This window comes from Rana temporaria, chromosome 1, assembly GCF_905171775.1.
Source record: "Rana temporaria chromosome 1, aRanTem1.1, whole genome shotgun sequence".
Lineage (NCBI taxonomy): Eukaryota > Metazoa > Chordata > Amphibia > Anura > Ranidae > Rana > Rana temporaria.
In genome coordinates, this window is record NC_053489.1 from 420,964,371 (window position 1) to 420,981,864 (window position 17,494).

The window sequence follows — 17,494 nt, forward strand, 5'->3', positions numbered from 1 at the left end:
GAGTACAATGAAACCAACATTTGTAAGACAAATCCATCAGCCTTACTATCTTACGCCCTCTAGTGTAATATACAACAACAACAATACACTGAAATGATTCATGCAGAATCCCCATTCCCCAACATAGATTTTTTTTTAAAGTTAAACATTACTCTTGCCTTTACATCAAAGTTGCCCATATAAACTTGTCATGGATAGTGTAAAGAAAATTGACAATTCCCTCATCATTCTCTTGTATTTGGTCATGTAATCTGATGTCATGTGCAGCATTTCTGTGCCCTGCATGCAGGAAAGTCTTATACACTATGGGCCAGATCCACGTAGCGCGTCGTAATTTTAGGCAGGCGTAGCGTATCGTAGTTACGCTATGCCGCCGCTACTTTGAGAGGCAAGTGCTGTATTCACAAAGCACTTGCCTCTAAAGTTACGGCGGCGTAGCGTAAATCTCCCGGCGTAAGGGTGCAGAATTCAAATGATGAACAGGGGGGCGTGTTTTATGTAAAATAAGCTTAACCCCATGTAAATTACGCTTTTATCGTACGGCACATGCGCGCGCATGCTCAGTATCACGTCGAATTTTCAAATTAAATTACGCCCGCTCAATGCCTAGACGATGTGAACGTAATTTACGCAAAGCCCTATTCGCAAACGTTTTACGCAAACGACGGAAAATTCGACGCTGGCCCGACGTCCATACTTCACATTGCGTATGCTTCATAGAGCAGGGTTAACGTTACGCAGAAAAAAGCCTTACGTAAATGACGGAAAAAAATGCGCCAGGCGGACGTACGTTTGTGGATTGGCGTATCTAGTTAATTTGCATACTGGACGCGGAAATCAACGGAAGCGCCACCTAGCGGCCAGCGTAAATATGCACCTTAGATCCGACGGCGTACTAAGACGTACATCAGTCGGATCTAGCCCAGCTTCAGGCGTATCTTGTTTTGTGGATACAAAACAAAGATACGCCGGAGCAACCTAGAAGTTACGCGGCGTATCAATAGATACGCCAGCGTAACTGCTTCGTGGATCCGGGCCTATATCTGTACCTATGTACATTATGCGTAGTAGCGTGTTGTAAATTTTAGAAATAGCATACCTCCCAACATTTAAAAAGTCCACTGCGGGACAGTTGTTGAGCGGGGGGATTTGAAGTTGTTGAGCGGGGGGGAATCGAAGTTGTTGAGCAGGGGGGGGGTCTGTTGAGGGGGGGGTCGTTGTTTTTGAGCGGGGGGGGATGAAGTGGATGCCTCTCACCTTCCTCAGCAGTCATCCTCCAGCAGTACTGCCCATTCAGCTACGCCCACCTCCTCCAATAGTACGGCTGCCGTTCAGCTCCGCCCGCCTCCTCCTACAGTACAGCTGCCATTCAGCTCCGCCCGCCTCCTCCTATAGGCTGCCATTTAGCTCCACCCGCCTCCTCCAGCAGTAATGCCCATTCAGCTCCGCCCGCCTCCTCCTACAATACAGAGTGGGGGGAGGGTGAGCTTGGATCCTCTCAGTGCGGGAAATGTATCCCTTTTGCGGGACTGCGGGAATATGCAGTCAGTGCGGGATAATCCCGCAGAATCCATGCTTGTTGATAGTTATGTTTAACTTGAAAATAAATGATTCCATCATCAACATGTCATAAACAGAATCAAATACATTTGCTCTTGTATGAGCTCTCTCTGCATCCAGAGGTGAATCAGGAAGGTCAATTATGCTAGTGCAAGAAATGGGCATCTGTACATTATCCATCCATTCTACAAAACCTTGCCATGCCCAACTCTCCCACATCCGACAATGAACCATAAGTCCAATATTCCCAACCCCCCATGAACTTCAGATGTCATGAATTCAATCCTCCACCTACAATGCACCCATGTTCCTTGACCCCCCCTTCTCTGAATGTAGAACCTCACATCATGCCAGACACTAGAGGTATATAGTGCATTTCATTTACAAAATGGATTTTGGAATGAAACACATGATGATAATTTATCATCATCTCACATCTTTGATTATCTAATAGCAACAAGGCGCTTTAGCACTCCAGAAGAATCTGCCTGCAATTGCCCCTTTTTTGAAAAAAATAAAAATTATATATATTATCCTTGTGATGTTTTTCCTGTTACCATCAATAGCAACACATGCCATTTTATTTTTTTCTCGCCACTCCAGTGAAATACCAGTCAGGTGCCAAAAATTCTAACAGCAGCCCATCTCTTCTTGCTGTTCGCTGGTAACTTCCACTGCCTTTACTAGCTGTCTTGTGAAGGCAAACTTCTTTTTTTCTGCTGAGCAAATGATACTTGCATGTAAATATAGTAAGGCATTTGATATCAGGCAAGTAAGCTGATTGTTACTAATATTTACATTTAAAGAATTTTTTGTTGAAAGATCTGACTTGGTGCTGACTCGTACTTTTTTTTTCTTCTTTAACAATTAGGATTGCTTTATTAACCACTTGCTTACTGGGCACCCCCTTCTTGACTAGGCCAATTTCCAGCTTTCAGCGCTCTCGTACCTTGAATGACAATGTACCCAAATTACACTTTTATTTTTTTTTAAATCACACAAATAGAGCTTTTTTTTGGTGGTATTTAATCACCTCTTTTGCTAAATAGACAAAAAAGAACGAACTTTTGAAAAAACAAACAAAGTTTTTCAAATTTCGTTATTTTTTTTTTTTTTTGTAAACCGGTAGTTTTTCTCCTTCACTGATGGGCACTGATGAGGTGGCGCTGATGGGCACTGATAGGCTGCACTAATGGGCACTCATGGGCACTGATGAGGCGGCATTGGTGGGCACTGATCAGGAGGCACTAATGAGGCTGAACAGATTGGTTGAACTGATGGGCACTGATAGGTGGCACTAATAGGCACTGATGGGCATTGATCGGTGGCACTTATACAGTGAGGGAACAAGGTATTTGATCCACTGCTGATTTTGTACGTTTGCCCACTAACAAAGAAATGACCAGTCTATAATTTGAATGGTAGGTTTATTTTAACAGTGAGAGCCAGAATAACAACAAAAAAAATCAGAAAAACGCAATTCAAAAAAGTTATAAATTGATTTGCATTTTAAAGAGTGAAATAGGTATTTGACCCCTTTGCAAAACCAAGACTTAGTACTCGGTGGCAAAACCCTTGTTGGCAATCACAGAAGTCAAACGATTCTTGTAGTTGGGATTTTGTCCCACTCCTTTTTGCAGATCCTCTCCAAGCCATTAATATTTTATGGCTGACGTTTTGTAACTTGAACCTTCAGCTCCCTTCACATATTTTCTATGGGATTAAGGTCTGGAGACTGGCTAGGCCTCTCCATGACCCTAATGTGCTTCTTCTTGAGCAACTCCTTTGTTGCCTTGGTCATGTGTTTTGGATCATTTGCATGCTGGAATACCCATCCATGACCCATTTTCAGTGCCCTGGCTGAGAGAAGGAGGATCTCACCCAAGATTTCACAGTACATGGCCCAGTCCATCGTCCCTTTGATGTGGTGAAGTTGTCCTGTCCCCATAGCAGAAAACACCCCCAAAGCATAATGTTTCCACCTCCATGTTTGACAGTGTGGATGGTGTTCTTGGGATCATAAGCAGCATTCCTCCTCCTCCAAACATGGCGAGTTGAGTTGATGCCAAAGAGCTCGATTTTGGTCTCATCTGACCACAACACTTTTACTCAGTTCTCCTCTGAATTATTCAGATGTTCATTAGCAAACTTCAGACGGGCCTGTACATGTGCTTACTTGAGCTCCCTCTCACCAAGCTGCTTGGCAATGGTCTTGAGGAATGAGATGGTATGGTTCAACAAAGGCAGCCAGAAAAGAGGTTAACCGAGAAAAATGTTATGTTCCCGAAGAGACAAAGAGAGCTTTCCCTTCTTCAGAGAAGACATACATATCCCTTAATCTCCAAGTCTTGGTGTACTTTTCCTTTTTGTGTTGTGCCGTGTGTATTAAGTCTTCCATCTTATTTATTTCTTCCACTTTATGAAGCCAACAATTGATGGTCGGTGGGTGCGAGAAATTCCAGTTGAGGGAAATACATGACTTGGCAACATTCAGGAGGTGACGTACAATCGATTTTTTGTAAACTCTTGCCGGAATGGTCGAAACGTGCAATGAGAAAAAGGCAGGGCAATCAGGAATCTCATAATCAATCCATTTTTGGATGATCTTCTTGACCTCTCTTCAGAAGTGGTCAAGTTTGGGGCAGGACTAAAAGATATTAAGTAGAATTCCCCTTCCCTCCTGGCATCTCCAACAGCATCTCCAACAGCGATCAGTAGTATGGGGGTCAAATTTATGTAACATATAAGATTATAAAATTGGTTTCCTGAATCCTAGTACACACGGATGATTTAAGAGAAAAAACAAATTATGTTTTGTTAATGGTGTGGTGAAAAAGGGCCTATTCCTAATACACTCTTCCATTCTTATAGACATTGATCGGGGACCCACAATTCTCTGCCTGCACAGGAAAGCTCTAAATAGATGCATCAAATATATAAATATGGAGACAGTCAAAAGATACTGCACAGACAGGAGATGGTAATGAAAACAGCAGAGGTACTGTGGTTCACCTCTTCCTCTCATTAATTCTTACAAAGATTTACCTTAGTGAAAAATCTCATCCTGAGACCATACTTATTACTCACTGTGGTTTCCTGGCATCATTCAGGACAATAGAGTTGCTATATATATCTATATACTACAAACTCACTTGGGTGCCTTTTGAACATGATAGAGTTTTTAACACCTCTTCAACCTTGTACATTCACATTACATCACTCATTACTTTTTATTTCATTTTCTGTCTAGCTAAATTCTGGTTTATTCATAGGCATAGGTTTTATTTCCCTTAAACCGTGCATATTATAGTGAAATGGTTTTATTGGTTGATTTTTAAACATCTATAGAGAATACTTTTTATATTCCTACTCTATTTAAATATGTTTAAATATTTTATCCTAAGCATACAATAAAAGACACATGGCTTAAATTCAGAGTCTATGAGTTATGCAGGCTACATGCAGGTGATTGTGCACTGCCAAAAACAACTTGCATGGGCTGCCCCTAATGCATGCTCACATGACCCCACTCACTCCATAAGACTTTAGTTTTTTGCTAGTGTCCTTACGTGATGGACCTCTTCTCTCTTGGAGAGTTTTTTTCCCAGCAGCAGTCACATCGAATTCTCCGCTGGAGCCGCTGTGTGAGGGCGCCGTTACGATCACTGAGGCCGCTTCTGGGAAACCTTGAGACCCCTACCGAGACACCTGTCCGAACGCTAGAGCTGTCAGGTAACATGTTTTAGAGGCTGGACATACCTCCTTCCTCAGTCTCCTCAAATTCGTCAGTTCTTGCATTTTATGACCCAGAGGTTATGGCTTCTCAACAAATGCTTTCCACAAATGCTTGATTCTCAATCTGAGTCTCTAGAATTTCTGTTATCTCTGTGCATAATACTCAGGTTTGGTCTGCTGAATTTGCTTGTAAGATGCCTTACATGCACGTCTTTTGATAGTGAATGTCTGTTTTTGCAGTCCCTTGATACATTTGTCAAGGAAATCACTGGGGGAAAGGTGCTCTTTCCCCCTACAAGAAAAAGCTATTCCCATAGCTACTACATCTATCCAGAGAAAGGGGTCTTTTTGTTGTCTTTAGGCGTAAGCCTCAAAACCAAGGCTTATGCCACGTACACACGACCGTTTTTTCGGGATGTAAAAGATTACATTTTTAATGGTCTAGAAAAAACAACGTTTTTTTTTCAACCTGATCGTTAAACCGGCCTTGCCTACACTTGATTGTGAAAAAAAAATGCTCTAGCAAAGCGCAGTGACGTACAACACGTACGACGGCACTATAAAGGGGAAGTTCCATTCAGATGACGCCACCCTTGGGGCTGCTTTTGCTGATTTCGTGTTAGTAAAAGACGATTCGCGCTTTTCAGTCTGTTTACAGCGTGATGAATGTGCTTACTCCATTACGAACGCTAGTTTTACCAGAACGAGCGCTCCTGTCTCATAACTTGCTTCTGAGCATGCGTGTTTTTTTCACGTTGTTAAAGCCCACACACCACCATTTTTTACGATGTTAAAAACGACGTGAAAAATTAGAGCATGTTCTAAATTTTTAATGCCCATTTTTTACGTCGTGAAAAATGCTCTGGAGCCCACACACGATCGTTTTTAATGACATTTAAAAAAAACTTAATTTTTTACAACCCGAAAAACGGTTGTGTGTACGCGGCATTAATGCTTCCTTTTGTCACAAGCCTAGGACCCTAAGTCCACCAAGCCTGCTCAGAAGCTATTCTCACAAAGAAGAGTCACCTCTATTGGTGTTTGTGCTAGTCTGGATCTGAAATGTCCCCAGCCTCTGGATAGAATCTTTTCAAAGTGGTACAAAATAGAATTTATATCTGTACTTCCTCCCTGCTTCCTACCCTCCAATTTACCACAGTCAGCCAAAAAACAAGCAGATTCACTGGCTGCTTTGTGCCAACTTTAGTCACAAGAATTAGTTGTACAATTTTCTTCAGTGGAAACCTTTTCACAGTCCTCAAACCAAATAGGGGAATCAATGCCATATTGGACTGAAAATCTCTAAACAGATTTCTCTGTATAACACAATTCCTTATGGAATTAGCAAGATCTGTCATTGTTTCTCTCAGACAAGATGAATTTCTGGCATTAGTAGACATACAAGATGCATATATACACATTCCCATGTTCTCCACATGCTTTCTAAATTTTGCTATGAGAGGCCAATACATTCAATTTATAATAATGGTAGTCTCCTTTAAAGCAGTTCCATTTGCCCAGATTCATTTCAGGTCATTTCAGCTCAACATCCTCATGTCGTGGAACAAACAGGTTCACTTTCTGAGTCCTATGCATCTATCCAGTCAGTCAAATCTCTCCCTGGTAAGGTGGGTCTTTAACTATGCCCTGGACTCTGGAAAGTAACTCCTTCACAAGCCCTGTAAAGTGGTTACAATGGATGACAGCCTTGCAGGTTGGTGGAGAGTATACAACTGCCTAAATCCCATCAACATTCTGGGAATGAGAGCCATTCAATTAAATACATAACGCCTAACCCCAAGGCCTTTTCAGTAGATGCCCTGGTGATTGCTTGGACTCCATTCAAGTTAATATGTACCTTCCCTTCAATAAAGTTTCTCCCTCAACTGTTGCCCAAGATAGAGAAAGAAAGGGTGTTGGTGACCCCAATAGCAGTGAATTGGCTCAAAAGGAACACAGACATTCTGAGATTTCTGGCAGATGAGATTTGGCCTCTTTCAAACGGACCAGATTTATTGGTGCAAGGCCCCCATTCCACCTTACTTCTCAGTTGCTGGCATGGCTGTTGAAATCAAGATCCTGAAGGAGAAGGGTATTTCAGAATCTGGTTTCCCCACCTTACTAAGGCAAGAAAATTCACATCCTGCAAGATCTACCTTCGCACATGGAAGTTTAACTTCCCAGGAAATTCTCTGTTGTTCATACAATGTTGTATTTTTGATTTTCTTCAATCTGGTCTTGACAGCGTTTCTGTCTTAGGCCTCGTACACACGACCAAGTTTCTTGGCAAAAACCAGCAAGAAACTTGCTGGGAGATATTTTTTTGCCGAGGAAACCGGTCGTGTGTACATTTTCGTTGAGGAAACTGTCGAGAAACTCGACGAGCCAAAAAGAGAGCAAGTTCTCTATTTCCTCGACGGGAATGGAGAAACTTGCCTTGTCGAGTTCCTCGACAGCCTGACAAGGAACTCGACGAGGAAAACGATGTGTTTCGCCCGTCGAGTTCCTCGGTCGTGTGTACGAGGCTTCTTACATTCTCTTGCAGAAGCCACTTGCCTTGCAATCTTTAATCAAGACTTTTCTTATATTTTTTTTCATATTGCACAGGAACAAGGTGGCCTTGAGCCCAACACCTTCTGTTTCTACCTAAATAGTTTAAATGGCCCTTATTTAGGGCAGCGATAGCTCTTCAAAGGAAAAAGTTAGACAGCAGTACAAATAATCTGAGTGCAATATAAAATATTGTTACAGGCAATTGCAGAACACAGTAAATATTAGGCTTTTTGGAAGAATGGAAATACCAAGCCCTACGTTAACCCTGGCCAGGATAACACTAGATACAGTAACGGCAGCGTTGGGGCCCCTACTTGTGGTGTAACACTCTCTCTACACATGATATTTGTAATCCATGTCTCAGAGAACTAACACTGTCTACTTGTTCCAGACCTCTTTACAATCATAAACATTAGCAATGATACACATTATGGTTGCCAACAGACCTCTCACCAAACTGGATCTATGGTAAAGTCCTCCTGGTCACCACCTTGTCCTGAATTCTCTTTTCCCCTCAGTGTAGTTGTGGAATAGACCAAAAGTGCAGCCACTGTGTATAGTCAATAAGTCAGTGCCTGTTCCTATCTGCCAATCAAGCACCCCCTGCTTCCTTGCCAAGAGTGGGCATAGTCCCTTGGCTGCAACAGAGGCTGAATAGAGTCCTGTGTCCTCCTCCTCTCTCCCCTGCCTGTCCATTCCAACATAGGGGAAGGGGAAAAAAAGAAACAGTACCTGCAGGAAGAATGTACACTGCTTGGCAAGTTTTAAAACTCGTGTTTTACCTGCTAAATAATTTGTAATTCTGTACAGCCAGTCTTTACTTACTTTTTCCCCACTGCAAAGCCAGACGGATGACACACAATGCAGCCTCTGTCAATGTATTTGGCATTTGACACTTTTGGGATAGTTGTGTACCACTCTGCACGCTGTTGTTACTTCCTTCAAGGAGACACAGCATGCAGCATGGGACACAGGCATCTAACAATCCCAGAAGTGTCCAATGCCAAAGACACTGACAGAGGCTTCAGTGCTGGAATGGAGGGGCTACCAGAAATAAGGGCTAATGGAGAGGTGAGTATAATCCCTTTTATGAAAGAGGGGTGGTAGAACCCGCGCTACGGATCTAATATTTCCAAGATGCTGCTAGTAGGTGTGTGCAAATAATATAGGTGGCAGCCCCTACGTGATATTCCACCTAGGTGGAATGTGAAAGTGAATAAAGATGAAATAGTAGGTGGTGGCGCCTCCTATTAAATACGTGAAAAGATATATGTATATAAATGTATAAAAATTAAGTAAAATGACAAAAACCAATGCTTATCCAACATATAACTGTGATATGATCCGCTAGTGATAATTAAGTAAAATGACAAAAACCAATGCTTATCCAACATATAACTGTGATATGATCCGCTAGTGATGATTAGCGTGATTTAAACCTTATATTAAAAATATGCAAGATCCGTGTTATAACAAAAAAAATTATTTGAAACAAAAAATATTAAATAAAAATTAATAAAGGTGCTCTGTGCTATGCTGGTAATAGACCAATATCATGTGCTAATGACAACAGTCCATGCAAAAGGAAAAGAGGAAAGTGCTTTGTGCTTCGTACAATATGCAATTAGCAGGTGTTCACTCTGTGCTCCCTCTTCGCATGCTCTGGTAGGTCCCTCACTCACCAGATCCAGGTACCCTCAAGGGGTATAAAGCCTTCACAGTTTTAGCCCTGTGTCGCTCTCTGGAAACCTCCACTTATGCTCATTCAGTTTTTTTTGTTATAACACGGATCTTGCATATTTTTAATATAAGGTTTAAATCACGCTAATCATCACTAGCGGATCATATCACAGTTATATGTATTTAATAGGAGGCGCCACCACCTACTATTTCATCTTTATTCATAATCCCTTTTATAGACAGTCTTTATTTGGATTATGAATTCCCCTTGACGAAGTTGCTTTAATTTCAGGACTGTGCCCCCACCACAGGCTCAACCTCCTCCCATTTAAATATGTGTGGTTTTTATGATATTGGGAGTATTCATTTTTTACTTTTCTTTGTAATTAAACCTTGTTGAAACTTACTACACTAGAGTGGTCTCATTGTCTCCCTCCCTTCCCCCTCTTTGTTTTACAGATGGAGTCCCACCTCCATTTTGACAGCAGCAGCCCTACATTGTCAGTTCCTTTTTTCTACTTATAAAGGCTACCCGCTCATAAAGCCCCCCCAATTTTGGTCTGTATTATTTTTGGTCTGTATCATTGTCTTTGTTTATTCTGTGGGTTATTTTTTTACTTTGTCATTTATATTTCCTATGAGTGGTTGAACGTTCATATCCTAGTGCCATTCCTGGCATTGGGGAAATAATATTTTACATTGCTGAAATATGCCTGACCAGTTGATATTGAGTTGAGATGTTGATATTTTTGTAGTATTGATCTTTTGTGACATCTAATGACAACATATTTGCTGATGCAGCAGCCTGAACAGTTAAAGTGGAGGTTCACCCTAAACATGAATTTTTAACATTAGAGCCAGCATAGTAAGGGCTTATACTTTCGGCAGTTTTTTTTTTTTTTTTTCTCCAGACTTACCTTTATATTCTGATTTGGTCCAGGACTTTCGCTTTCTGATGACTCCACGACTGGGCGTTCCTATCCCTGCCTCAGGGTTCCGATGACTGCGGGACTGGGCGTTCCTATACTTCGGTTGATGATTGACGGCTAGTCGGCACTATACGGCGCCTGCGCCCGCCGTGTAGAGCTGACTGCGCAGACGCCGTATAGTGCCGACTCGCAGCTCGGCTATTTCCCGACATCTGGTGACGTGCGTTGTGCGACAGGTCATCTGTTTCACAAGCCGTCAATCATCGAACGGAAGGATAGGAACGCCCAGTCCCGCAGTCATCGGAACCCGGAAGCCCTGGACAAAAACAGAATATAAAGGTATGTACGGAGAAAAAAATTAAAAAACGCCAAAAGTAAATGCGCTTACTATGCTGGCTCTGCTAGATGTAATATAATTTTTTTTTTTTTTTGGGTGAACCCCCGCTTTAACATTATTTATGAATTGGGAAATTTAAGAGGTACAAAGATTTAATTAAAATATTTAAATAAAAATATGCCATGTATCTAAGGGAGCAAAATATTTTTAATACAATTTAAACTTTTCTATTCAGATATGTCAATATTTTATCAGTCAGAAATATAGAAGACAGAAAAAAAAATATCCATGATGCAACTACAGACTACAGACTAACCCTTTGATGAATAAGTAATATGTTTTTCATCTCTTTTCCGATTACTTTTAGCTTCAGTGATACCAAATGTGTATCTGCAACACCCCTGTGGGGAATACCTGTTCTGAACATTGGTTCTGGCTAGCATATTCATAATACATTTCTCATTAAAAATACATCTATGGACTGCTTGGTAATCCACCTGACAAATGTTTCTCAAAAAAAAGCAGCTAAAATAAATTTCCCAAATCTAAATGTATGAATTGTACAATTCTGTCAAATATATTTTCCTTACTAAATAGACCCATTTCATACTCACCCTCAAGTACCACCCATTATCCAGACTTCCAGGAAGGAGCTGTGTTTAGGTATATCCTTTTGGCAGCAGTGTGCTAGCTGGCGTTTTCACTGCTGAATGATTTTTATAATGTTGTAAATGCGTTTGTTAAAGAACATCTCTCTTAAAAAATTCTGCGAGTACAGAACACATCTCCCTTACATTATAGAGACTGGGAGGCGAGGTGTACCATAATAACAAGAGAAAAGAACTGGGCAGGGCTGACCACATTGCTTGGGATTTCAGTGAAGCAGAGGTATTGCTGTCAGGTCAAACAGAAAGCCAAAACATAAACTTAGTGTTCATTCTTTATTATGTTGAGCACTAACAGAAGTAACATTTTTGAAAAATATTTTTTCACTTTTTTGTCAATTAAATATTAAAGTTACAAGGTTTTGATTTTTTTTTTAAATAACAAACATGTCCTACTTACCTCCTCTGTGCAGTGTTTGTGCACAGAGCAGCTCCCAACCTCCCGTTCTCAGGTCCACCGCCAGCACTCGTGGGGCCTCCTCCTTGACTTGTACCCCCAGAGCAAGCATCTGCGATGGGGGCACTGATGCATGTTTGCTCCTGAGCCCGGGTCTTAGCGTCCATAAGACACATAGAGCCGTGGCTCGGCCCTGCCCAGGCTCTCTCCTCATTGGCTCACTGGCAGTGGCTGACAGCAGTGGGGAGTCAATGGTGCCCACTGCTGTCTTAGCCAATGAGGATAGCGAGTCCCAGGACAGTCTCTCATGCACATCGCTGGATTGAGAGGGAACTCAGGTGAGTATTAGGGGGGCTGTGGGGGGAATAGCAACACATATAATGTATGAAAGAAAAAAAACTTCAGCCTTTACAACCACTTTCACTATTTTGTTTAACTAGTTATTTTGTGTATTAGCTAAAGTTTAGTTTAAAAATATTCGCAAATAAAATTCTATGCAACACATGTGTACACTAACGCCTGTATAAATGACAGTAAAAGCTAATAAATAGAACAAAAAGTTAAGCATGTACATATATTGTCAGGCTACAATTTAAAATATACTTAAATTTGTTAAAATTGCAGTAGGTAGAAACAGGCAGAGAATTGTCACGCCACCAGTCAGATAAATGGATGAAGCTAGGTAAAGCACATATGCCTTAAACATAATATAAGCAAAAAATAATAATGAAATAGAGATTCAATTTAAAAAATATTTTTTTTGCAATCTGTTTTAATATGACTTAAAAAATATTAACGCGGAGGTCCACCGACCATATATTTTTTTTTTTTTTTTTTTAGTCTTTCAGATACTTGCCAAATAACAATACAACACTCATATGTTTTGCCTAATAATTCCCCTGATGTCCGTTTTCATGTTTAAAAAGAACTTATAAAAAATGATGCTAGCCGGTTCCATCTTGCTTGTGGGCATGTGAAGCCCACAAGCATTGATTTCATGGATGCAGTGAATGCTGAGCTTCCAGCATTCACTGCTAGTTCCCGCGCATGCTCAGTGTTAACGGCGCGGTTGCCATCACATCACCGCACTGAGGTTGCCATCACAACAGGCGTCGGAAGTTCCCGCCCTGTTGTGATGGCAACTAAACTCTCGGATTGCGCGGCGGAGTTCCGCACTGAATCATAGGAAGCATGACACTGCTCCCAGGAGACGCTGCGCCTCAGGGGAAACAAGATACACGCCTACTCCCGCGGGAGGGAAGACCAGGAAGTGCCACAATCCTTACTGATTCTATGGTAAATCCAGCAACAATTTTTTTTTCTTTTGATTTGAGCATCTCTTCATAGCGCTGATGGGGATAAGGTACAGTTAAAAAATCGTGTGAAGCTCCGCTTTAAGCAAAAATTATTTATTTTTTGTTTGTGTTTAGTAATCTCTGTCAAATGTTTATTACTAATCACATTTTTGTAATTATTTTTATTATATCTTTTCATGTGACAACACTGAAGAAGTGACACTTTGCTCAAATGTAAAGTAGTAAGTGTACACATATAACAGTGTAAAATTGCTGTCCCCTCAAAATAACTCAACACGTAGCCATTAATGTCTAAACTGCTGGCAACAAAAGTGAGTACACCCCTAAGTCAAAATGTCCAAATTGGGCCAAATTAGCCATTATCCCTCCCCGGTGTCACGTGACTCATTAGTGTTACAAAGTATCAGATGTTAATGTGTTAAATTTGGTGTTATCACTCTCACTTTCTCATACTGGTAACTGGAAGTTCAACAGGGCAAAGAACTCTCTGAGGATCTAAAAAAAAACTATTGCCTTACATAAAGATGGCCTAGTCTATAAGAAGATTGTCAAGACCCTGAAATTGAGCTGCAGCATGGTGGCTAAGAACATACAGCGGTTTAACAGGACAGGTTCCACTCAGAACAGACCATGCCATGGTCGACCAAAGAAGTTGAGTGCACGTGCTCAGCATCATATCCAGAGCTTGTCTTTGGGAAATAGACGTTTGCATGTTGCCAGCATTGCTGCAGAGGTTGAAGGGGTGGGCGATCAGCCTGTCAGTGCTCAGACCTTAAGCCAAACACTGCATCAAATTGGTCTGCATAGCTGGCTGTCATCCCAGAAGGAAGCCTCTTCTAAAGATGATGCACAAAAAAGCCCACAAACAGTTTGCTGAAGACAAGCAGACTAAGGATATGGGTTACTGGAACCATGACCTGTGGTCTGATGAGACCAAGATAAACTTATTTGGTTCAGATGGTGTCAAGCGTGTGTGACGGCAACCAGGTGAGGAGTACGAAGACAACTGTGTCTTGCCTACAGTCAAGTATGGTGGTGGGAGTGTCATGGTCTGGGGCTGCATTGGGGAGCTACAGTTCATTGAGGGAACCATGAATGGCAACATATACTGTGACATACTGAAGCAGAGCAAATTTTGCATGGGGACTGGGCCGCAGGGCAGACTTTCAACATGATAACGACCCCAAACACACCTCCAAGAAGACCACTGCCTTGCTAAAGAAACTAAGGGTAAAGGTGATGGACTGGTCAAGCGTGTCTTCAGACCTAAACCCTATTGAGCATCTGTGGCACATCCTCAAATGGAAGGTGGAGAAGCGCAAGGTCTATAACATCCATCAGCTCCGTAATGTCATCATGGTTGAGTGGTAGAGGACTCCAGTGGCAACCTGTGAAGCTCTGGTGAACTCCATGCCCAAGAGGGTCAAGGCAGTGCTGGAAAATAATGTAGGTCACGCAAAATATTGGCACTTTGGGCCCAATTCGGACATTTTCACTTAGGGGTGTACTCATTTTTTATGCCAACGGTTTAGACATTAATGGCTGTGTGTTGAGTTATTTTAAGGGGACAGCAAATTTACACTGTTATTCAAGCTGTACACTCACTACTTTACATTGTAGCAAAGTGTAATTTCTTCAGTGTTGTCACATGAAAAGATATAATAAAATAATTACAAAAATGTGAGGGGTGTACTCACTTTTGTGAGATACTGTATGTCTTGCTATCCATTGTAACTGACAAAAAGTAATGGGACATTGAAAACTTTACAATTGCCACCAGAAAGCAATACAGCGGAAATCTTGTAAGAAGGGTTTGGTTCTCATTTTCGAGTGTTTTCCTCTAACTTCTTGTTTCTGCACTACAGTAAGTTGAGGGGAAATTTCCCCAAAGGAAGGCATAAGAAAATCCTGACAGGGGTTCTAACTGCTTCCTAATCTAACCAATAATAAAGTTATGTCTAAGGATACACCTAAAAGTACGCACATGAGATGACAGTCACCAGTCATCAGTTGTATAGGATATCAATCTGACATCAATATCTATCTATCTATCTATTTATCTATCTATCTATCTATCTATCTATCTATCTATCTATCTATCTATGTGTTTATCATCTATATATCTCATTTTTTTTTGGCCCTATAAGCTCATGCTGCTCTCGTAATCACAAACTTTTAATCTTGCAAATTTGCAGTTTTTACAATTACACGTAACCTCCATCTCGATTCTGAGGACAGTTCAATAGGTGACTGTATCATTACTTTTACATAAATTAAGTGTATTTCTAATTAGCAGTTGGTGCCATAAAAAGTTTTTCTAACTTGCAACACCCAGATGCTTCGTTCATTTAGAAAGTAAAAGTCTGGTACCAAGTCATCCTGAAATTACATTTTGTACTTGAAGATCCATCAAGACATAAAAAGAATCAATTCCTACAATAAAAAGTGTGTTTCATGTGTTTCAGCCATATAGGCCTTACTCATAATTATTTGTTCACAAGTTTGTCCTTATTTAGGCAAACGGTAGCAAAAGGAAAAGATTGTGATCGTATGTCAGTTGGTGCTACTTTAACAGAAAACGTGATCAGCCAAATCTTCAGACAAACAGTAACTGTAATGCCCCATACACACGATCGGAATTTCCGTCGGGGTGAACTCCGTTTAAGCTGTCTTGCATACACACTGTCACACCAAATTCCGACCGCCCAAAACGCGGTGACGTACAATACTACAACGAGCCGAGAAAAATGAAGTTCAATGCTTCCGCATGCTTTTTTCTCCGTTCCATACAGACGAACGTAATTCCCGATATTTTTTTTTTATATGTTCTCTTTCCAAGTCCATCGGGATTTCCGATGGAAAAACTTCCGTCTGACTTTTTCCATCGGAAATTCCGATCAAGTGTGCAAGGCATATCTTGCAGTTTATTAAACAGGTGCAAAGTTAGAAGATATAATGTAAACATGGTCAAGATGGCAGAAAACATGCATACACTGCAGAATAATAAAATAATGCAAAACAGCTTCAGGGTGGCAAAAAACATGCAAAAAATCAAGGGAGAAATGCCACCCCACTAGAACAACAGTACTCTGGTAGCATTTAAGGAAGTTTACCCCACAGTAGTGGGCTATTCTGGAGAAGCTATGTGCTATTAGGCTCCTGCCCGGCTGCCCACATGCCCGTTCTTACTGTGGAGAGTGTGTCACCTGGCTGCAGATCACTTTTCCAGCTACCCCTGCCACATCATCTATGAGCTGCTGAGGAAGAAGGGAGGGAGGGAGGGGGAAAGGCTAAGGAATTTATAGTAAACTCCCTGGGCATGTCCAAGAACCCAGAAAGTTCTGGGAAATGTAGTTAAAGGACCTGTGCTTTCATCTGAGTATAGTGAGTAAATGGGAACTCCACTACACTACCAGCCATCTTCTGTGTAAAAAAAAGTGACTGTAAGAAGAAGTTGGATTATGCTTGCTAGGCTGACCACACTGAAATGTCTACGGGCAGCCTAAAGTGTGGAGTCTGGTCAAGTGGTTTTGGGCCTTATTTAGTAAAGTATTAAGTGAAGTGAGGGGAAAGGAAATTGAACCTATGCCCATGTCCATCATGTGAAGCTTTGGGTTTTTACAATATTAGATGTTTGAAGCACACATAGGTGCACATCATTTCAATTTAACTTACTTTATACTTCCATACAGTGGTTTTCAAACTGGTGTATGCGTTTTCCTGGGGGGACCTTGGTATACAATGTCAGGAGATTTCTCAGAGGCTAGTTCCAATAAGATCATAAATCCACTTCCCTTGCCATGGTATCAGTGAGCTAAGATACCAAGCAAGGAAAAAAATGTAATTACAGGAGAGTGTTGCATTAATACTGCATATCATGAAAACAGTTTGTTGTGATACAAATCTTGCTCCCCCAACGGGGTAGATAACTGTCCCAGATTTGGATAAACAAGAAACATGGTTGAGAGGAGTCAAAATGGTCTTTATAGTTAGGTAAAAGACATCGCTTTTTGTTCGTTGGTGTGTACTATTGCAAATTTTTGGCCATTCAGCCTCCAAGCGCACATTTTAATATTCATTTTTAAGAAAGTGATCACCTGACATAGACAACAATAAAAAAAAAAAACTATTAGGGATTTGAACCTTTCTCCAGCCTCCCAAACAAAAACATGTTTTGGCTTTAAATGCACATAATGATGATCTGGTAATGAGGAATAGCTTTTAAGTGGAATATTTTATGGAACATCAGTGTTTGTGCCTTATGAATTGCATCTAATGCTATAGCAAAAAATGTATTCCTAGTATAATATTATAGAAAATGC

At 41.0% G+C, this 17,494-nt stretch overlaps 1 protein-coding gene across 1 annotated transcript in view; it reads right to left on the reverse strand.

Annotated features, from left to right (window-relative positions):
- Positions 1 to 17,494, reverse strand: part of LOC120931600 — a 121,084-nt gene that overhangs the window by 15,298 nt on the left and 88,292 nt on the right. The window lies entirely within an intron of this gene.